The sequence below is a fragment of the Lepidochelys olivacea genome (genome assembly GCF_965140295.1).
Source record: "Lepidochelys olivacea isolate rLepOli2 genome assembly, chromosome: 22".
In the NCBI taxonomy this organism is placed as follows: Eukaryota; Metazoa; Chordata; order Testudines; family Cheloniidae; genus Lepidochelys; species Lepidochelys olivacea.
Window position 1 is genome coordinate 8,229,823 of NC_140432.1, and position 23,110 is coordinate 8,252,932.

A 23,110-nucleotide genomic window follows, 5' to 3' on the forward strand; every position below is an offset into this window, starting at 1 on the left:
CCACATCCTTCTTGAAGTGTGGGGCCCAAAACTGGACACAGTACTCCAGATGAGGCCTCACCAATGTCGAATAGTGAAGAGACCCCTGCAGCTGGTCCTAGGGAGGAAAAAGAGATTCCCACACTTCTGTGGAAGGGGAGTGGGGATCCATGCCAATCCAGGTGGGGGGACAGGGACACAGCACAGGGGTGGAGTCATGGAGGATCCAAGCTGCGTTGAACCTGGGCTGTCAGATTGCCTTAACCCGAACCGGCTGTCTCCATCTGAGGTCAGAGGCAGAAAGCACAGACACTTCCCCTCCTCAGCCCCTTTAAGCTTATGCAGATCCTAATATCCATCAAAAGAAAACTGAGTCAGCACAGAGAGCTGAATGACCCAGGCCTCAGTGATCAAGCAAAGTCAGATACCTCCTCCACTGAGCTCATCTCCCGCTGGGCTTCTCAGCCTCGAGCAGCTTCTTCCTGGCCAGCATGACAGGGGCTGTCCTGAGCTTTTGTCAGCTGAACATTTCTGGCCAGGCTAGCTCATCTGAACCCCACTCTAATGTCTCAGGGTGACACAATCAAATGAAACCTCTGCCTAGACTGGACTCAACATGGAGAGCTAGAATATAAAGGAAGTGGCCCCAATTCTGGGTTCCCATCTGTTTACTTGACACTGCAGTGGCTGTAGAAAAGACGGCTTAGCTGCCCACCTGGGAACGTGGCTGCAGCCATATAAAATTCCAGAGCAGCTATACCTGCTTTCTTCAGGGTGACACTGGGTCTGGAACAGGGTGGCTTGCCCCATGGACAGGAAAGCCTAGGTCTAAGCCAACCCTGATTCCAGAATGAGCCCCACCTGAGATGAATCAGGAGATTCCAATATAAAAAGAAAGCGTGCCCCCCGCCCAGGAGATGTGGGGTGGGGTGGGAGAGATACTTCAGTAATGTTGGTAGGTGCTACAGGGAACAAGAAAGTGTTGGAATCAGCTGAAGGAAAGTGCCAGGAAGCAGGAGAGAGTGAGGAATACTCTCCCGGCAGGGAAACCAGGGGAGAGAACCTATCCAAACAGAGAGAGACTGGAAAGACCTGTGAAGAGAACAATTTCTGGTGAAGGAAATGCTAGGAAGGAGAGAGACAGTCCCTCAGGGAGGTGGGGCTGTGCCAAGAAGAAACTGGGTTGACAGCTGTGTGAGTTTGTATTCTATGTTTGAAAGATTTTGTGTTATTTTGGATTACTGGGAGAGAGACTAAACTAGGGTTGGAGTCTGGAGGGCCAGTATGTACCTGAGATGTAAATAAACGGGTCCCCTTGTGGGGCTGGTTTGAGTTACCTTTGAAGTGTGAGCTCTTAAAGGAGCCCTGAAAAGGGGGGAAATGAGGGAGGGCGCTGTAGAGTGACCTCTGGCCATGAGGGGGTGCTCAGGAGCAGGCTGCCCATGGTACAGGGTCCTATGGTCTAGGGTTCGGCTTCTCCACAGAACGCTCTGCTCTTCTGATAGAGATGGGCAGTCTCCCTGGTGTAGCGTGTTCACTGCTGAGCACTCAAGAGGTTGACCTAGGTCTTCACCAGGGATGGGAACACTGATTTCAGGGGTAGAGGAGTAACTCCCTCCAGTTCCTTGAATGCCTGCTTATTTCTGGAGCTGAGCTTTTTCTATGTTTCTATACCGTTTGCTTTCCTTTCATTGTTACTTACACTTTTCAGCAGCATCTGCCTCCAGCCAGGACCAGAAATGACTGTGCTGGAAAAGCCTATTCTCAAGTTGTCATAAATATAAAGGGAAGGGTAAACACCTTTAAAATCCTTCCTGGCCAGAGGAAAAACCCTTTTACCTGTAAAGGGTTAAGAAGCTAGGATAACCTCGCTGGCAAAATGACCAATGAGGAGACAAGATACTTTCAAAGCTGGAGGAGGGGAGAAACAGAGGCTCTCTCTGTCTGTGTGATGCTTTTGCAGGAACAGAAAAGGAATGGAGTCTTAGAACTTAGTAAGTAATCTAGTTAGATATGTTTCAGAGTAACAGCCGTGTTAGTCTGTATTTGCAAAAAGAAAAGGAGTACTTGTGGCACCTTAGAGACTAACCAATTTATTTGAGCATAAGCTTTCGTGAGCTACAGCTCACTTTGCTGTAGCTCACGAAAGCTTATGCTCAAATAAATTGGTTAGTCTCTAAGGTGCCACAAGTACTCCTTTTCTAGTTAGATATGCGTTAGATTCTGTGTTGTTTAAATGGCTGATAAAATAAGATGTGCTGAATGGAATGTATATTCCTGTTTTTGTGTCTTTTTGCCTAAAGGGATTCTCTATGTTTTGAATCTGATTATCCTGTAAGGTATTTACCATCCTGATTTTACAGAGGTGATTCTTTTATTTTTTCTTCAATTAAAATTCTTCTTTTAAGAACCTGATTGCTTTTTCATTGTTCTTAAGATCCAAGGGTTTGGGTCTGTGTTCACCTATGCAAATTGAGGATTTTTATCAAGCCTTCCCCAGGAAAGGGGGTATAGGGTTTGGGAGGATTTTTGGGGAAAAGACGTTTCCAAGCAGGCTCTTTCCCTGTTATATATTTGTTAGACACTTGGAGGTGGCTGCAATAAAGTCCAAGGGCAAAAGGTAAAATAGTTGGTACCTTGGGGAAGTTTTAACCTAAGCTGGTAAAAATAAGCTTAGGGGGTTTTTCATGCAGGTCCCCACATCTGTACCCTAGAGTTCAGAGTGGGGAAAGAACCTTGACATAGATGACAGGAACACGGTCTAAAACAGAGCTTGTAGGTGCAGAGAACAGGACCCTTCAGCTGGGTCCATTCTGGGGGGCAGTGAGCCAGACAACCAGGTCTGCACTTCACTCCACGTCCCCAGCCAGCCTTATGACATAAGTCATTGCTGACCCACCCACAAGCAGTAACATAACCAAAATCTCAGACTAGAATCTGCTAACCTGGGAGGTTTGGAGAGAATAGAGTTGTGCTCCTTTTGAGGATGCTCTGGTACTCGATTATATTGAGGTGAGACTGCCCAGTGATGGGTACCTTTGAAATTCTTCCAGCCATCCTAACCTTTTGGGAACTGAGCAAACCCTAACTCAAACCTCTTGAGGTTCTCGGATCAGTAGTTCCAGCTGCCTGTCCTTTGGAGTCCCATGCTCTCTTCAGTCTACCATCCTGCAGTTAGGACAGTCAGTTCCCAGATCTTTTTGTGGGGTCTGAGAACGAACCCCAACTCCACAAAGTCTTACCCTTTAGGAGATGGGAGCCCATGTTAGAAATCAGCTAGTGCTTCTAATTTCATAAATGAATGTGCTTAAGGTCCTCCCTAATCCTCCCCATGCAGCTGATCTGATCTTTCAGATCCTTTGTCACTGTAGGATGTCTGTAGGGATGTGGTGTGGTTTGCGGGGGTGAATCTGAACTACACTGCTGCTGGTTAATAGCAGGAGACTGAACCATGATTGCAAAATGAAACCTGTCTTCTAGCTCTTGACAGCTAGCATTAGGCTGCCCAGTGATGAAGAATCCAAGCTAACATTTGAATGCTCTGCTGTCTTTATCTCCAGGGATGTATTAGGAGATGGATAAGTTCCACTTGCAAGCAATAGTTTCTGTGTCATAGCAGAGGCCATCATGTGCCAAAGGCCAGGCACATGGTAGTATTAATGTCTGTTGCATCTAGTAACCTCCCATCTATAAAGAACTGGCTTAGGGACAAATCTTTTCCTGAGGTGCATCCACAGCTCCTGTCAGCTTGGGGATGGGGAGAGAGACAGACACACATGCTAAGGGCAGAAATCATCCTTGACTCTTCAGAAACCTCAAGTGCCCTAGGGGATCACCAGTTCCTGTAGTAAAAGCCAGAACTTCACCATGGGAATACATTGCATTTTGTTCCCTGGTAGCATTCCTCTTTTTTCCAGTTGTACTAGTGGCCGTCACTGAGGCAGAAATTTGTCCTATACCAGTACAAGGTGTATGCACCACATAAATCCCATGTAAGCCCTAAGAAAAGTGGATTGGTGCATAGGCTTGTGCTTGGGGTGGAAGTCACACAGAGTGATTTAGCCCAGACAGTGTTCAAAATGGTGTCCTCTACCTCTTCGACTCACACTCTGTCTCTGGGACTCCAGAGAGCGACACGACATAGCATTCAATACACAGACCTATCAGCCAGCACTTCCAAGTCCCAATCCCAACCCTGCAATGGTCTTTCCTCTTTAGCCCTGGCCACATCACTTAGCCTGTCTGACTCTATTTCCCCATCTGCAGAAAGGGAAGGCTAAATGTAGAGCACCTAGCATAAATACTACAGTATTAATCAAAATTGTGTGGGTGTGGATTGTAGTTACACCACTACTCCACAAATGTTGTAAGAATTAATGCTTGTACACTGGTAAGTATTGCTATTCTTCGAGGGTGAAATTCACGCATGTGCAGAGGACCATCACAAGGTCTATATGCCACTTGAACCCTCCTGTTAGGGAACTGGTGCCTTTCCGGAAAATATGCTTTAGTCAAACATATGTTATAGGGCTATTAGAAATAACTGGATGAAATTCTCTGGCCTGTATTGCACAGAAGGTCACACTAGATGATCTATTGGTGCCTTCTGGCCTTAAAACCAGTGACTTCAGGAGTGCTTAATCTTTGTGCTGGGTGAATTTTACCTCTAATCAACATATATTCAGTTGGCACTACTGCCTCATTGGTGAGGGAAACATGTTCCCTTCCCCGCCACTCTCACCCTCCCCCCCCCCCCGGGAATATAATTTCCTTTTGACAGTTATTTATTTGAACTATGTATGAATGAGTTAGCTGGAAACATTCATCAGTCTATGGTAGTTTTGAAATAGTCATGTATTTTTACTGTGTATTTTATGTCCTCTTTAGTCATTTATGTGCTGCTGCTGGGGCAGGGGATTCTTTCGTGCATTTATAAATGTTAGATTTTGCTGCACGGCCTGGAAATAAATTCTTGAAACGGTTCCCTTAAGTCCCAAGTTGCTTGAAGAACTGCTGGGAATGTTCCCAGTGGTTGCTAAGGCTGTGGAAGGCCACAAGCTTGCATGCCACCTGGTGTAATAGGAGTGTAGCTGTTTAATGGAGGTAGACTTTTTAGGAACAGGAATGTGTCAGTTAAACAATTGTCCTGGTTCTTGCAGGCTCCCAGGAACACATTGTGCTGGGACACTCAGCTGAGAAATTGCACTGAAATTCAGCTACATGCAAGAGAAGCTGGAATCTGGCCACAACTGCCCAGCTGAGAATTCTCTGGGCAGAGCTAGTTGCTGTCCCAAGATAGCAGAAGGAGAGGAGATAGGGAAGAAGTGCTCTACTGCTGCAATGCACAGCAGGGGTATGGTGCACTGCCCCTAGACTGATCTAACTGATGCTGGGGTGGGAGGACATAACTGGCTCCCTGATGACCCACCCCCGCAAACTTTTCCTATACCAAATGGTGCTGGCACAAGAGACAAACTGGCCTTTCTTAACAAGGAGATGGATGTCTTGGGAAGTGGCAACGGGACATGGAGCCTGCCCTCTCCGACAGATCTCTAGTTCAAATCAAGCCCAGGTTAGCTGTAAGTGACCCTTTCCATCTCTGATCAATGTCTAATGACCTCAGTACAGATCTCAAAGGGCCAGGCTCCATGTTCCAAAAACCACCACCGCAAACTGGCACTAATAGGCAAGGATTTATTGGTCAGGCACTATAAGCTCATCCACCTACGTATGTACACCACACCCACCCCTGTAGTGTCTGGGCTCCTTACCGCTCTCTCCTGGCTCTAGACCTGGTCCTGTCCAGTCTCCTGGATAAGGTTGGGACTTACTGCCAGTGCAGTATGGAGGAAGCTCTGTCTCTGCTAGAGCTGTTTTTCTGAGGCCTTCAGCTCCACGGCTGCCAGTCTGGAGCACAGGGCTTACTACGGCACATCTTGAGTCCCCCAGAATTGCTGAAAGTAGATTGCAGACAGCACTGGGGGTGGGGGGGGTGGAATTAAATGGACTAGCTATGCCACGTTTAGGTCTGAAAAGCATTGCGTCTAGAGTCTGTCCTCTGGAAATCATCTCTGTGCCAGCTATCAGGGTGCCAGTTAAACAGCTGCTAAATCTGTTGGTCACTTTTGTTTTATTTCCCCCCAAATCTGTGGAGTGCAAGGCTAACGAGCCATTTCATCAGTCATGTAAAATCCAGTTCTGCCTGGGAGCGTGCATTGCTGTCCTTTCCTCTCAATTGGAGGCATGCAGATGCCTGTGATGGGGGTGTACAAATCCCATGATTGTAGCCAAGGGGCTAATGGGAGCCTGAGAGCTCAATTAACCCACTCTGTTACCCCTGGAAGGGTGTTAGACTCAATACCATCTCAGACCCAGTGGGGGAAAAACCTGGGCAGCTACCACTCTGAAGGAAGAGTGGGGTTGAAGTAGAGCTTGGAGGGGCGGGGGCAGAGAGCATAGAACTGATGACTCATATGGCATTGGATGCTACTTGTTTGGGACACTGATACCACTTAAGAGGCAAGGCTGTTTATGACCTGATGGCAGGGCCGAGTCACTAAAAGAACCAGACCCACTGCAGGGTCTGAATTACTATAGAGAGACATCTGAGGGGGAAGGCCCTGCCATGCCATGCCATGCCCAGCCATGGGGTGGTATGCTGACTGGTGAGCCACTCTTCTCCAGTGCCCAAGAGCAGAAATTTGCAAGTCACCAAGCTATGTAAGGCTAAGTCTGCTAGGGTAGAATGTAGAGCTGGAGTCAACTCCATGTCCTGCTGGGTTTAGTGGTAGTAAAGTGAAAGAGCTATTGAACATGAGAATGGCCATACTGGGTCAGACCAAAGGTCCACCTAGCCCAGTATCCTGTCTTCTGACAGTGGCCAATGCCAGGTGCCCGAGAGGGAATGAATAGGTAATCATCAAGTGATCCATCCCATTGTCCATTCCCAGCTTCTGTTAAACAGAAGCTTCATCCCTGCCCATCTTGGCTAGTAGCCATTGATGGACCTATCCTCCATGAACTTATCTAGTTCTTTTTTGAACCCTGTTATAGTCTTGGCCTTCTCAACATCCTCTGGCAAAGAATTCCATAGGTTGACTGTGCGCTGTGTGAAGAAACACTTCCTTTTGTTTGTTTTAAAACTGATGCCTATTAATTTCATTGGGTGACCCCTAGCTCTTGTGTTATGAGAAGGAGTAAATAACACTTCCTTCTTTACTTTCTCCACACGTCATGATTTTATAAAATCTATCATATAGACCTATATTGACTCATCCTTCTGTCTGTTATGGGAGAAGGATGTCTGAGAAATGCCAACAGGGAAGAAGCAAGGTCCAGTCCCATCCCACCCCAGCCTTAACGAAACCCAAAATCCTGGATCTAAATATCCCTACACAGCAGGGATGGCAAATCCAACCACAGCTCCAAATTTAGTATCTCTCTGATGCACCGGACAGCAACCTCAGAGCCCAAGAACCCTGGGGTGAAAACCCAGCTCCATTGAAATGAATGAGAGCTTTGCCTTTGACTAAGTCACTCATGCCAAGATTGCACCCCTGCATTCTGGGGTGTGCATATTCCCTTATCTGGATCAAGATGTTGTGTCATTTGAGCCTGTTTCTACTGGAAAACAGTGCTGCAGGATAATCCTACTTAGGGAAGGGGTAGGAAGACAATCGTTCTGTGATGAAAATCCTGCTATTCTTGAGAGGATGTAGCAAGGGGGGGTGAATAAAATGCAAAAACCAAAGCCTATAGAGGGGCCTCAGTGCTGGAGGACATGCAGGTGCCTCCCACTCCATTTTCCCTTGGTCCTGATTTATGCCTCGAGAGCAAACATTTTCCACCTGCGTCTTGTTAGTAGTGGCTTTCTTCCCCGGAGGTGTAGCTGAGCTGATAAACCTTTAACAGTGTAAAATGGGGCTTAAAAATTTAACCAATGTACATTGTATGTCGCACCTGATGGTCTAAGGAAAAGAGGAAGGATGGTCCATGGCTGGGGCACTAACTGAGCTTTGGGACAGCGGGGTTCAGTTCCCCGCTCTGCTACAAACTCTGTGATCTTGGGTAGGCCCAGATCTTCAAAAGGATTTAGGTGCCCGACTCCCCATGAAAGCATCTACATTCCTTTGATCCGGCCTTCGCCCGTCTGTGCCAGAATTTTCCGTCTGTAAAATGGCGGTAATAGCACTGCCTGTCTCACGAGGGCGTTGTGAGGATAACTACATTACAGACTGGGAGGCACTCTCTGCTACAAGAATTAGATCCATATAAATACCTTCATATAGACAAGACACAGAGGTGGGGCCCATCTTATAGCAAGTGGCTAAAGAGCTGGAATTGGTCGGATCCGAGGAGCAGGTCAAGGAGGGGAACCCAGGGTGAGTTGGAAGGTGAAAGTTTATGTAAATAAAGTACCCAGATGAAAGAACCAACAAATTTGCTTTTGTCAGCGATTGCTTTGAATCCTGGCAACCTAGGGAGGAAATTCAATCTATTTTCATAAAATTGTTCACATTATTGCACTGCTGCTAATGCGTTTTTGTCTTTGTGCTCATAAACATTGACAGCTAGACAGCGCTGGAGACCGAAGTCATGGCTTATCCGCAGAACGAGTTCTACATGAATAGTGCAAGCTTACACACCCACACAATGTGCTTCAGCCCTGGGCCATAGGGACACTGCTATGGCAGTGACGGGCACTCACTCTCCAATCGCTTTTAGGCATCTCTGCTGAGTCAGCAATACCAGGGTCCAATTGGTGTTAAGCATGAGGGGGGTTGAGTTAAGAATTGGACTGAAACTAACACACCCGTGAGTGACCAAACCATTAAAAAATATCAAGTAAGTTTAGATCACTGTTGTTTGGCCTGGATTCATACCAGACAACGGTCCTCTATATCTTTAAGAAGACTGTCTATTTCCCGAGGTTAACATTAGGTTCTCATTACCATATCAAAGGCAGCGCAGGCAGACTCCTCCACTTGTTCCTTAGCAGAGGTGGGTGGAACACTGGGAGTTCTGATTCACAGGGATTGCTACAGAAACTTTTTTCTTTTCTTTGTCTGCTCATGTTCCCGCCTTCCAAGTTTCACTTGGAGTTTGAGGATGGAAGGCGTCCCAAAGCACGGAGCAAACTTGAGCCAAAGAAGTTGACTGTCACTTAGTTTTCAGTCACTTAGCTGAGGTTCCTCTGAGCTTCACTTGAAACCTCAGTCTCATTCAAGTGCATTGGGGGAGATGGGAGTTGGAAATGATGATCTAAAAGTCCAGTGCTGATTCTTCTGATTCTCTTTTTTTTTTTTTTTTTTTGTTCAATATGATGCCAGGTTAATGGCTGACAAATGGGAAGTGACATGCATAGTTCCTGGAGACCAAATTACATAATAAATTAAAATACCCCCTGAAGGCACCGGTACTCTCCTATCCCTGTGCTAGATGTGAAGCCCCAGACAGGTGCAGCTGACTCGGAGCAAACTATAGATCCTGTCATTGGTGCCCATGAAAGAGACAGATTTGAACAATATCCCTTATGGGTAATAAGAGAGTTTATCCTCATCAAGGGGGATGGCTGGTGTATGTGCGATCGAGCCTTGTGGGAGGGGGTGTATTGCCCGTCTCCATGAAGGCTCATAAAAATGTGACCACACCATTTGAATTCTACAGGAACCAGAATAAACCAAAACTGGGGTTTGTGATTGATTTTTTGAGACTTTTCTTTTTTATTTTTATTTCCTCAGAGCCATTTACTTTTACCAAAATGATGCTAAGGCTTGTTCTGTAATACTATTTTCACCTTCCAGCAACTAAAAGTTCCATGACCTCCCACAATTTCAGCCCCATAAATGGCTCCCTGCGGCGTTTATAAAATGAAACACACACATATTGGCATTGGGCTGCTCACCTAATAAGGGCTGCCCAGGGGGGCAAGTGGGGCAATTTTCCGCAGGCCCTGGGCCCCACAGGGGCCCCCACGAGAGTTTTCAGGGGCCCCCATGAGAGTTTTCAGCAGCACTTCAGCAGCGGGTCCTTCAGTGCCGCTGAACACACCCAGAATGAAGGACTCTCCGCAGAAGACCCCAGGCCCCCTGAATCTTCTGGGCGGCCCTGTGCCTAATAAAAATGAGAGATGAGATTGATCCAATATTTGGCACAACCCCATTGCTATCACTTATTTAATAGCATGTAGCCTCAGGCAGCCAAAATACCCAGCGAAAGGGTCAGATTCTGGTCTCTTGCTGGTGTAAATTGGGAGTGACTCCATTGAAATCAGTGGAAACCTCCCCCACCCCCCTGAGTTTACACCAATGTAAGCGGGTAGAAAATCAAGCCTAAAGAGTCCAAACTTTGTGACTGTGCTCCCACATCCAGTGGTTAAAGTAGAGAAATGGACTCTGAAAGGCCATTAATGTGGATTGAAACAGGACCCTTAGCTCTGACTGTACAAGGCAATGGGGTGGGTGGAACTGTGGGGCAATGTGACTTTCCCAAGCCAGGGATAAGAGCCGGAGCTGTGCTAGTCCATGCTCCCATTCATTTTAACTCCTATCTCCCCACCCCCAGCATCACCGTTTGCGGGCAAAGATGAGTTTCAACACCACATAGCACCAGCAGATGGCACTGCCTGTTAATCACTAGAGCTTCAGTCTCTGGATAGGGAAAAGGTGGGAACCTGCTCGAAAGATGGAAGGTTTTTATTTTAACTGTCTGAAAAGCAGTCACATGTCGCTCATGCAAAACAGTGTGAATTAGGCTGGTCGGTCGGAGTCCAGTTGTAGGTGGGAAGGGGCCCACGTCCCAGAAAGAGCTCTATCATTGGTCCGCTTGTCAGCATTTTCCGCAGAGAGCCCGAGGACTGAATGGGCCATACAGCCTGCAACCCACTCTCACCCTTAAAGGGGGTCCCTTCCATTCAGAGTTGGGTGTGTTGGTGGGGGATGTCATGGAGCAAGCATGTCTTCGTGCTGCACATGCCCTGTTGGCTCTGTGGACATGAAGGACCCACGCTCCATAGCAGTCAGTCTGACAGCTTTCCCCAGCACAAAAAGTCATTTCACATTTTATTGAAAGGTTTTAGAAAGAAGCAGAGCTGATGCCTGGGTGAAGGTGACACCATCCTCACTGCTGTGCTGGAAACAGCATCCGGAACCATGTCCTGGTCCCAAAAGAGACAGAGCCAACAGTCCATCCCCACTAGGAGCTTGCTCTCTGAGAACATAAACAACTGCCACCGAACAAAAGGGGAGGCGCTGCAAAGGTAAGTGATTTTATTTTACATAAATCTCATAGGATTAGGAATGTGAGGTCAGCTGGATACATACATATCCTGTCTGTGAGATTTCTGGTGTGAGATCGTGCTTCATCTGTATCAAGACTTCAGGAGGCTCCCGCTCCTTTGATATGCTGTCTGTGACATTCCGCCTGCCTGCATAGGAGCTGCCTCTTTCTGCAGCATATCTAGCCAAGGCGGGCTGACCTCTATCATCAAAAGTCAAGGATCACACATGCATAATGCAAACTATTCAGTGTTAATACAAGGAATGTACAAAGTCTGTCTTTAATGAGCATTGATCCCTGCATCCTGCATATACAACACTTGCATTCTTACTGGTATGGGGGTATGGGGGTGGGGGTGGGGGTTGCTCTACTCAGGGCCTGTTGGTGGGAAAACTCTATCTTCTGCACCCATGGCTTTCTTACTTGCTGCCATGGGGACGGGGGGAGGTGATGATCATGTAGGGCAATGCTCAGCTACTGGAACTTGAACCAGTCTGATGGAGGGATTTTGAAGGTAAAGGTTGATACCCAAACCAAGGTTTGGGGCCTAAATTCAGGTTGAATTCAGCCATGTATTGAATGCTAAGTCAGTGCAGAGAGTGGAGCACTGGGCGGATGGGCTCTCCATGGCCTATGTTGTTGTGTGGATGGATTACTGCGTTCTACACTAATTATAATAAAAGTGGGCAGCATCTACAGAGCATTTCGGCTACAAGCCATGGCAATTTGCACACTTGCCACCTCCAGGCAGCAGTCTGAATCAGACAGGAGGGGGCAGTGTCCTCTTGCTAGCTGGAGATGAGAAAAAGACATTTCACAGCTGCAGCACTTAATATATCCAGAAGCTGTGGACCATGTAAAGGAGGCTGATGTTTATACATGTGAATGCCCAAAAATATCTGCTCCAGCCTAACTCATCCAATTCCCATTTGCTTTAAACCAAAGCCTCTCCTAAACAGAACTGTTAGGTCTCCCCAGGAATCATTTTCCAGTTGCTTCTCAAATACCTGGACCTACTTCTTTTTATCCAGTTTTTGATGTCCCCCAAACCTGTCAAATTAATAGGGCTGTAGGTATCATTAATCGGCATTTTCTCCAATAGGCTGGTTGACTCTAAATGCGGTAATCAGATAATTTAGGCCCCAAACCAAGGTTTCTGTAACCTACTAACCTAATACTTCATGTATCCCATTTCTGATGGCATCATCAGGAAAGACATGGACCTAGATGGTAAAATGAGGTCTTGATGTGAAGAACATGCCCAGCAGATGTTACATCTCAGAAGGGACAGCCAATCTCTTGTTTTCTAACAGGTGGAAGTTCTAACTTCTAACCTAATAATAACCAGAAGTTTTTCATTAACAGTGCTTTTAAAACCTCTCTGGAAACAGCTTTGCTATTGGTGGTGCATGGATTTAAAGAGTCCTCTGCAGTGTTTGCATCCCAGACAACATAGCGCTGGCCTAGTGCATGAAAACCAAGAGGTGCAACTGACTAATGTCTAAGCTGCCTGAAATGCAAAAAGTAACATTCTTTCATTTTTATTGGTCCTAAAACATTGGTAACGAGGCTGGTAAGGAAGTGAGTTTAAGTACATGATTTTGAAACCCAAGTGATCCTCTGGTCCATGTTTACTGAGCTTTATTTAAAGCTGCAAGTATTTCCTATTAATTAGCGTGGCCAACACTTTTTGAAGTTTAAAAACTGATACTAGTCCAGGCTGTCTGTGGGGTGAATAAGAAGGGGGTTATAGACTGCACACTAGAGCGGGATTTTCCATTTTGCAAGAAATTCCAAAACTTCCTCCCAAAAATGGGTCTGAAACAGATCACAAACGAATACTGAAATTTCCCACAAACTGAAATTCAGGGGCGAGGGGGTGTGTGAAATCATTTTGGATCAATCAAAGTGTTCCATTTTGGTAAAATGTTAAACAATTGAAACAAAAGGTTGTTTCAAAATAGAAAATGGGAACATTCCATTCTGGGTTTTTTTCCTGAATGAAATGTTGTCAAAATCAACACACTTCTGAAAAATGTTCTGCTTTCAGTAAATTGGCATTTTCCAAAGGAAAAATGTTTGTTGGAGAATTTCCGACCAGGGCCAAAATCAGGGTTGATTTATAAATAAAGACACCCCCGCTTCCACTGTTTGTTTCTCTTAGACCACTTACCAGCTGCTACCAATGTGTAAGGGAGTTTCAACTGGTATAACTTACATACAAGATATAAGAAGGTGTAAATGACAGTAGGGTGGAGCACCATCTTATGCATTCCCTGGGCCTTTAGCACGTGCCTCATGCCAGCGTAGACTCCTACACAACTCCCTTAGACTCACACCCACTTGCTAATGTGTAGCTTACCAAGTTGTCTGAACTTGGCCTACTGAGGCTGAGTGTCAGGGAAAGTCTATCTATTCCATCCTGAGATCCCTGTAGACTGACTTGTACTCACATGTGAATTTGGCCCTTAGTCCCTGCAGGTCTCACCTGCTAGAAAACAAGAGATCAGGATTTCCTTCCAGTGGTAATATCTCCTGGGCATGTTCTTCACATCAAGACCGTCTAGGTCCACGTCTTTCCTTATGATGCCGTGGAACCTGGGATTAATGCACGTGACATTTACACTTTGGATGAGGGAGAGCTTTTTCCTGGTGCTCGCTGACGTCTGACAGCAACAAAGAGGAGTTAAACAGCACCAGGGAAATGCATCCACATGGACTGGGAGACTGAGAGCCAGTTGCCCGGCAGCTAAGCTCTGGCAAGCAGAGCAGTAGCACATGCCCACACAAAATTCTCACTGCTGGCAAAACCAACAAACCATGGCCAAAGTTTGGGAGGTTTGCCAACAGAGCAAAATGCTTTTCCATCCTGCCTCAACAATTTTTCAGGGAAAAAATGGGACCCTGGGGGTGGGGCAGAAGTGGGCGGCACAACTTTTATTCGTTGCTACAAACATGGTGACAGGATCTGACTTTCCACTGGAGAAAATTCCTGGTTTTGCTCAGGGGAGTTTGCAAGTTCGGTGTGAAAGCAGCAGGAGGGATGCTGCAGGGCATGGCAGAGGTGTGTCTGCAGGGCTACGTGGGGATAGAATGACTGGAATAACAGTGAGTGCAGAAGCTCAGGTGAGACATGCATTGAGACAGAAGCATGTGAGCCCAGACCTAAAAAATGAAGTGGGGCTCTGGGGCCAGGATTGAGGAGCACAATGGAGAAGCTTGTGCTGGCGTGACTTGTTCTGTGGCTACCCTTCAGTCTCCAGGCCTAGCAGTCGGACACCTGCAATTGGCCTGACATTTGCTTGCCAAAAGATAAAATCTCCTATTAAACCTAGTGGGACTGCTCCTATTATTCTCAAATGAAGGCTATGCAAATCAAAGCCAAGAAAGCAAGCAGGCCAGGGGGAGCATGGGGAATGTGCCTCTTGATCCAGCTGGACCAGAGGGAACCCCCACTGCAGGGCGAGTCCTCGTGCAACAATCTGATAGTTGACATGCAAAAGACAAGCTCCAGAGAAATCACTCTCTCCCTCTGCCTCCTCCCCCTTTCCACTCCTTGATCCATCCCAGAAGAGAAACCCGCTATGCTTTTCACAGCGCTGATGAACACACATGAGTTCTCTGATAGCCGTGCAGGGCTCCAGCTACTGCATTTCCCCTGCCCTTCACTTTTAAGAGCTGCCTTTGTTTGCATGATTTTGAAAAAAATACCAATACAACAGAGGCTGGCACAGGGAGCAGGGAAGCTCAGAACCTTGCAGATGGAGAGGGGTGATGCATGTGCATTGGGTTGCAGACACTCACAGAATTAGCAGGGAGAGCAAAGACCACGCAGTTGATAGAGGAGCACAATATCCTTTGCATTTTGCCAAGGAAATGAAGGAGCCTCCTATTTCCCCCAATCCCTCCCCAGACTGGCCTATTCTGTCCAAAGACGTGGCCCAAACCCCTCCCTCCCCCGGCTGCTTTCACTCTCAACCACCTTTCCCTTTCCTGTTCATTCAGAACAGATGATGCTCCTGATCACATGTGCACAGCTCTTCTCCCTCCTCCCTTTCACGGCCCTTTAAGTAGCTTTATTACACAGAGAATTCATTTGTACTACACACAGCCAGAGAGAGGGAGCAGGCAAAGGGAGGGAGATTTAACCGGCAAAAGTAGCACCGTGGTGCTGGAGGGCAGGGAGTCTGGGGAACCATGGCATCTCTGTCAGAGCCAGCAAAGGCCTGGGATGGCTAGGGGCAGAGGACGTGTGCACTTAAATCCACAGCACAATATAAATGTTCTGTAATACCAGGCAGGAGGCGGTAGGGAGGAGAGAGCCTGGGATAAGAAGACCCCAATGCTCTGGTGATGGCATGGACCGGAAGCCCTTCCAGCAACTGTTTTTACCTTCTTCCCAGCTCTGTCTCCTCCGGGTCCCCCAAAAACATGAGGGAGCAAGACTGATGCAGAACCATTGTTAGCAAGTAAGTTACCCTATTGTTTGTTTGCTTCCTATCTCTCTCTCTCTCTCTCTTTCTCTCTCTCCTCTGGCTGCTGCCCAGAAGGCAGGAGGACTTCAGTGGACCGGTTCCTAGGGCAGCCAAGCACAAGGATGCACTACCCAGCCACGTGAGGGAAACAATGGGTAAATAGGTGCTGTCTAACTGCCAGGGAACTACTGGAGAAGACAGGAGCCAGATTCTGATTTTGGACATGCCATTGTCAGCTCTGACATGGGTGTTGTGAGGGTAAATTGTGAGGCACCCCCATACTACAGCAATGGGCATTGTATAAGGACCAGAGAGAGAGGAGCTACTCAGCCCTGGAGCCAATGGAGCGACTCTGGGTTTGCACCTGGGGTTAAAGGTTAAACTGTAAGTTTAGGGCATTTACTGTTTCATTTGGGGTTCAGAGAGCAACTGGAGTTTAGCCTCTTCTTCGTTGTTATTGTTAAAGCAAACCTTTGAAGTGCAAGGGGCTGCTTAGTGCCTGGGGAATCCCAGTTGGTTCTGTGGGCGTATGTGGCCATGCCACATATCAGGGTGGCCCGTTTGTGGGCTGTCTGAGGTGATTGCCCAGGGCACTCTGACCCCCCTGGCTTGGCTGTTTTCCACCATGCTGGACTGACCTAACGCCCTGACTTTCATTTAATCTATTTTTCACTCCTTGGTGAACTGAGTGTCATGAACCGTGTGGGAATCACGTCTTAGGGCTAATCATAGGACTGACTGATCAGCATTCGGAGCCAGCTTGATTTGTTAGGGATTGGCCCTGGGTGGGACGTCAGGGGCCAGGGTCTGAGCTGGCCTTTACTGGATTGGTTAATTAGCATTATTATTCAATATTTGTATTACTAGAGCTCCTAGGGGCCCTGGTCATAAACCAGGACCCCATTGTGCTAGGTGCTGTACATACAAACAAAAAGGTGGTCCTTCCCCTAAAGAGCTGACAATCTGGCTTCCCAGCTCTGAAGTCCTGCTAGCAAACAGAGCCTGTGCCCTAGATAAGGAAATAATTTTGTGCTAGGAATGTAGTGGACCAAGCTTGAGGGTGGGGAGAAGTGAAACTGGACCTTCCCACGAGCTGTCCGCCATGAGTTGGCAAGTCCAGACAGCTAGGGAGGATCTAAGTAAGTTTCGTGTCAGTTAGATAAGCATGTCTAGAAGCAGGCTGTCTAACTTCTGGGGCTCAATTCTCCTCCCCCTTGCCCTGAATTCCACCAGTCATCCCACTCTCAGAAGTCTTCCAGCCCAGTAGCGCAGCCCCAGGAGCTTTGAAGAGTCCAGAGAAGCAGTCAGGATTCTAAGTGCTGATCCAAGCCAAATCTCTGAACATTTTAACATTAGAGACAGCCCCTTCTTGTTGGTCTAAAGAGTCGCCTGGACGTTTGCAGTGAAACCTGGGTTCCAATCTGCACCTTGACACTTAACCAGCTGTGTAACCTTGGGTAGGTCACGTCACCTGTCTGTGCCTCAGTTTCCCCCTCTGTGAAATGGGGATAACAGTACCGTCCTATCTCATGGGGGCAGGGAGGATGGGGGGTTTGCTTAGCCAGTTCATCTTTGAAATCCTCGGAAGGAAGGTGCTGTAGAAGTGCTAAGCAGTGGTCGTATTATCGTCCATTTTCCAAGCAGGTGCAGGATTATATAGTGACTCTCGATTGCTATTGGGGATGGGAGAATTGAATAATATATGTGCTCAACCGCAGGAGTATTTTTGCCATTTGGCCTAGGTTTCCCCATAGTCTGGGTAGGGGAACTCCTTAACCCAGTTCTCTCTAGGGGCATCCAGAGAACATGAACTGCCAGTAACAGGATGATGATCAATAACTCGTGATCAGCTGGGAGATGGGGCAATGGCACTGCCAAAGCAGCCCCCCAAAAATATCAGAAGGGCAACAGGCATCTCCAGAAATAGACAGCGGGACAGGTGTATGGGAAGCAGCGCTGCTTCATAGAGAGCCCAGCCCTGGGGAGAGCCACTTCCTTGGAAAAGGGCTGGATCAAATAGGCTTATTTTCAGGTTTGGTTCGTTGGGGAACCAACTATCAACTGAATATTAGAGACTCAGTTAGGGATCTCTGAACATCAGCTTATGCATGCATCTCTCATCGTACTGTGTTTTATCCACACTTCCACTTACAGCTGCCCAGTTATTTTATATTAATTACATTTCCCCATCCACCCCTTGCAATATTTACACTCCCACTGAGCCAGTCATTATACCAGGCAATATATGCTCCCTGGTCTCTATATTATGGTAACTACATGCTCTCCAGTCATTATTTTATATAAAATAACACTTGTTCTGTTAATTCCCAGGCTGCTTGTGGGGTCATTAGAACAGCTCATAAAGCATTTCCCAGTCTCTATCTTTTGTGAAAAATACAATTGTTTTGTTTTTCATTAAAATGTTAGCTCCTCCACTGTATTTTTATTAGACTAACCTCAGTATATTTGTAGTACACCCACAAATTTGTATTTTACATATGATTTTTCATGCTTTAATTCCTGTTGGAAAAATGCATTCACAGCCCCCTCCTGCTCTCCGCAAAACTGGCATAAATAGAAATAAAATAACAGATTTTATTTTTTTAGCTTATTCCACTTTTCAAAAAGCTAGCAGTAAAAACAGAATTTTTAACCCCTAGCAATCAAAATAAGATGCAAATTCGTTCTGTCTCATAGAAGGACAAAGGTCAGATTCTCTGCTGGTGTGAATGGGTTTGACTTCATTAAAGCTGATGGAGCTGCAACTGTTTACACCAGCTGTGGATTTGGCTCCTGGTCTAATTAGGCAGAGGCCATTATTGGTTTAAAATTTTCTGAAGCAGGTCTGGTGAAAAAGCCCTATCTAATCTAGTGGGTATGAGATGCTGTAGAAAACTCTATAGAAATTACTCTTAAAAATCTATAGGATTTCATAGAGAATGATTACAAGTTTCATTGAGCAACTGAAGTTGTCTATAGTAGGAATATAACTCCATTAAATTCTATATAGGATAGTTCAGAAAACTCTCTGCCACTGAATCACCGTTTGGTCTTGGGCCAGACATTCTGTGCCTCCGTTTTAGCCATCTGGGACGTTGTGTTCAGTACTGACTTAAGAGTAAGTGTCACCTATTCAACAATCAACACCACTTTCCATGGCAACTTCCACGACCATGTGCACTTGGAATTCCCTTGCTCTCCCATACCAGTCAGTCCTGACCCTGCTTGCAAGTGAGAGCTAAGGGGCTCTTTGCAGAAGATGGTGTGAATACAGATCATTAGCTAGAGCAGTATTTGGACAACACTGAAATCCACTGGGCATTCTGTATGAAGATAATATATGGTCAGCTGAAGATATCTGATCAATTGTTCTTCATGTTCACTGAAGGTAGGACAAGGAGTAATGGGCTCAATCTGCAGCAAAGGGGACTTGGGTTAGATATTAGGGGAAATGTTCTAACTCTCAGGGTAGTTAAGCTCTGGAACAGGCTTCAAAGGGAGGTTGTGGAATCCCCATCATTGGAGGTTTTTAAGAACAGGTTGGACAAACACCTGCCAGGGCTGGTCTAGGTTTATGTGGTCCCAACTTAGCGCAGGAGGGAGGTCCCTTCTCCATGGGGTACAGGAGATGTTACCTTGATTTTTCAAAACAATTTTCAGCCATACAAGAAACCATGGGTCTTTTATTCAGTGGAAGGAAAGGAGAGAGGGCCAGTGTTCAAGGCATTACCCTCGCATTTGGGAGTCCTGGGTTCAAGTCCTTGCTCTGACACAGGCCTCCTGTGTGACCTTGGGCAAGTCATTTAGCCTCTCTGTGCCTCAGTTCCCCCTCTGTCAAATGAGATTTATAGCATTTCCTAGGCTCACAGGGGTATTGGGGGGATAAATGCATTGAAATGGCGAGGTGGTCACTATGGCAACCAGGGACCATATTGGAACCTGACTGAGGACAAAAGAGCTCTGGAATATTTGAATGCTGATCATCCAGCGTTGGGCGGAGGACTAGACAGACAGGAAGCATACCGACAAAGAAGTGTAACTATCCATAAACCTTGTCTCTCCCCATATTCTGCCAACTTTCTGCCCAGAGAAATTTTCTTACCACCCATTTTCTGAAAGACTGAACAGCTGGTGTTACAATATTTCTAAGCATAACAAACTCTGAGCAGACAAGCAGTCATCAACCTGGCTCTGTAACAAGCAGCAAAGCCATCTCACTTCCTTTGGTAGCTGTCTAACTAATCATCAATCAGCCCCCTTTTTGTTTCTGTGGGCAGGTATCTCCTGCAGCCTCAGAGGAATTTCATTGTAAGTCGGCACTCAGTTTTGTCAATGTGTGAGAAAAGTGATCCTGCCAAGCTAATGAAAACTCAGAGGAAATTAAAGGAATCTTGATACTTTGGTGCTGAGTGAGTTTACACTTTGAAAAGGAATTATTTGGGCGGGAGGGGAGAGAGAGACAAGGTAATTCAGCTTCTATGATTTGAACCGCACGTTTATCACTAAAGTGCTGTCAGTTTCCCTCCTGTACACTTTTTCTTTAACGTTTTGCCTTGTCTATTAATAACAGCAGAGTAGCTCTTACACAGTACTTTTCATCCATAGATCTCAAAGCACTTGACAAAGGAAGCAGGTCTCATTAGCTCCATTTTAGAGATGGGGAAACGGAAGCATAGGGAAAAGGATTGATTTGCCCAAGATCGGTCGGGTCGGTCTGTTTCTCCCATGTACTTTCACTTAGGTGCCATGGACAGATTAACCCTTATGAAGTACAGGCAATAAATGAAATAGGTGAATGGAAAGCTACCTTCTTTCAGGGAAATAAAGATTCATTTGGCAATAAGCATCTCTCTAGCATGCATCCACTACCCAATAGATTTGCAAGGGCCAGCCCTCCCTAATGGTGTCCCTCCATTCCACTCTGACTTCTGCTCAGTTTGCCTTCTTTGAACTTTCTGTTTCAATCCATTTGCCTGCAAATCTGTCTGTTATCTGCCCCTGGTGATAAGGATCTACCTCTATGGGCATCCTTCAGTCAGGGACTTTAATTCGATTGCTGTGCTGTAACAAGTAGGGACTCTGCTTCTCAGTGGAGTCTGTGGATTGAGGGTTGGGGCTGCATTTGATGTGGCATGGGCAGAGGGGATGCAAAAGAACCACTCTTTCAGTAATAATCATTCTATCAGACTGTTTATCCAGCAGTCTATTAGTGTACCTGACTGACTGCTTGTCCCTCTGCCCTGGCCTCTCTCTCAGACCCCATTCCTGCATTGCTATTGGGCAGCCTGGCTTCTACAGCTTTGAAGTGATAGAATTTAGAGAGAGGCATAGTGCAAACAGGTGCAGCATCCACACAGCTCTGCTGGTGCACCACAATCCTGACCTGCAGCACCCCTTGATATTCCAGTCCTGGGCCCCACACTGCTCTGCTAATGCACGTAAATCCAAACTTGCAGAACCAGTCCTCAGCTCCCGTGCAATTACCAGTGCATCTCAGCCCTGATCTGCATCGCAGCTCCCCTGGCCCACTATTCCAAGCCCCTCTGGAACAGAGATTGGCAGTTCTGCTCTCTTAGGGGTGGTAGTTTTATAAATATAAATGTCTTATTGTTAATAGACAGGCGGTTCACATGGCTGTGGAAAGTTTTGAACCATGTGTTTCTGTTAAGGAAAAAACTATTTGACCAACCATTGTAATAAGGTGAGAAAAGGGATTTGTTTAGATTTTCCATCTGTTTTCATGATTCTCTGGATTCTCACACAATACATTGCCAGATTATTATTATTATATTATACAAATAATTCCCACAGTACCTAGAGGCATCAGCCATGATTAAGATCCCACCGTGCTAGGCGCTGTACAAACACCTGGTAAGAAACAGTCCCAAAGGGTTATGATTCCAACTGCCAAGAGAGAAGAAAGGGTGGAAGAAAGGAAGAGATATAATCCTCACTTTATAAAAAGGGAACTGAGGCACAAAGAGATTAAGTGATTTAATCAAGGTCATGTAGGAAGTCTCTGGCAGAGGTAAACATTGAAGATAGCTCTCCTGAGTCCTGTGTCTTTATGCCTTAACCACAGGGCCATCCTTCCCCTCAAAGAAAAAGTCAAAACCTGTCCCTATTGAAGTTAATGGTTAAATCCCTATTGCCATCAGTGAAATCTGGATTTGACATAAATTCTTCACAAGAAAAAAAAAGTAACCCTGCTAAGAAAACAGAAGTCTGCTCTGACATTTTGGGGGTGTTTGTTTGGGGAGGTGCAAGAGGTACGTCAACCCTGTATGGAAGCAGCCATGGGAAAATGATGCCTTCTGAAGTTCAGCTAAAATCCATCTCTTTCTATTTCAGCATTTCTAAGTTCCTTTCGCTTAGTGCTCCCTCCTCTCCTCAAGTTTGGCATCTGGGCAAAAGCTGAGCGATACCGAGAAGCCTGATAAAAGGCCTCTTTCAGAACTGATAATGCACCAACTCTCATCTCCTTTTGCAGCAGCTCCAGCAGCCTGTCTAAAAGGAGCATGAGGCTTTGTACAAAAGTAACATTTTTATTATCCTGGCCTTGTTTAACCAAGGACAGTAAATGTGGTACCTGTGACTGACCATCACAGGCAGTTCCAGTCTCTGAGTCCACTGCTAGAGAGAGAGCAGTGCTTCACAAACTGAAGGCTAATTCTCCCTTGCATGCTTGTACACAGTTACCATTAACCAGGGGGGATGTGTGTGCATGGTGAGGGTGGTTATGGATGTGGAATAAAGGAGGAATTCAAACTTATCTCTGCACTGTTCTCCCTTTTTGCTGTACGTTATGTTGACAAATGGGTGATTTCAAACCTCTAAGGTCAGGGGAGGTTCCCTACAAGACTTACAATTATATTTGCCTAGTTTTATAACTAGAAGTAGTGTTAATCCCCCATTTTACAGATGGGGAACTGAGGCTCTGAGAGGGGAAGCAATTCGCTCAAGGTTACAAGTCGGTCATTGACAGAGCCAGGAATAGAACCCAGGTTGGTCTCTTGACTCCTAACCCTGTGCTCTAACTGCTAGATCATGCTTCCTCCTTTACGAAGAAGAATTAATCTCCTACATGAAGAGGACTGTGATCAATTACTTGTATCACTCAGCTAGAAGAGACTTAAACTGCAACGGGGAAATGATTAAATATTAGGACAAATTCTAATTACAGTGAAATGGGCAGTACAGTTCACCTGCAACAGGCAATACTTCTGCTTTGAGGGATCTCTTTTAAGGATCCCCAAGATTTGCCAAACAGTTTCACTTGACCTGTAGTTAAAGACCAGCTGTCCTAGCAACCAATTTTTGCCAGTCCCCTGTATGTTTTTGCTTATGGCAGGTTTCAGTGTCCTTTCATTAACAGCTAA

At 46.2% G+C, this 23,110-nt stretch overlaps 1 protein-coding gene across 1 annotated transcript in view; it reads left to right on the forward strand.

Moving 5' to 3' along the window:
• Nucleotides 1-1,901: 1,901 nt before the first annotated feature.
• KCNJ5 (potassium inwardly rectifying channel subfamily J member 5) overlaps nucleotides 1,902-23,110 on the forward strand; it is a 45,113-nt gene continuing 23,904 nt past the window's right edge. Inside the window, exons 1-3 of the mRNA XM_084612029.1 lie at nucleotides 1,902-1,973; nucleotides 11,050-11,236; nucleotides 15,554-15,725. The gene's annotated coding sequence lies outside the window, so the exon portion shown is untranslated. The remainder of the gene's footprint in view (nucleotides 1,974-11,049; nucleotides 11,237-15,553; nucleotides 15,726-23,110) is intronic.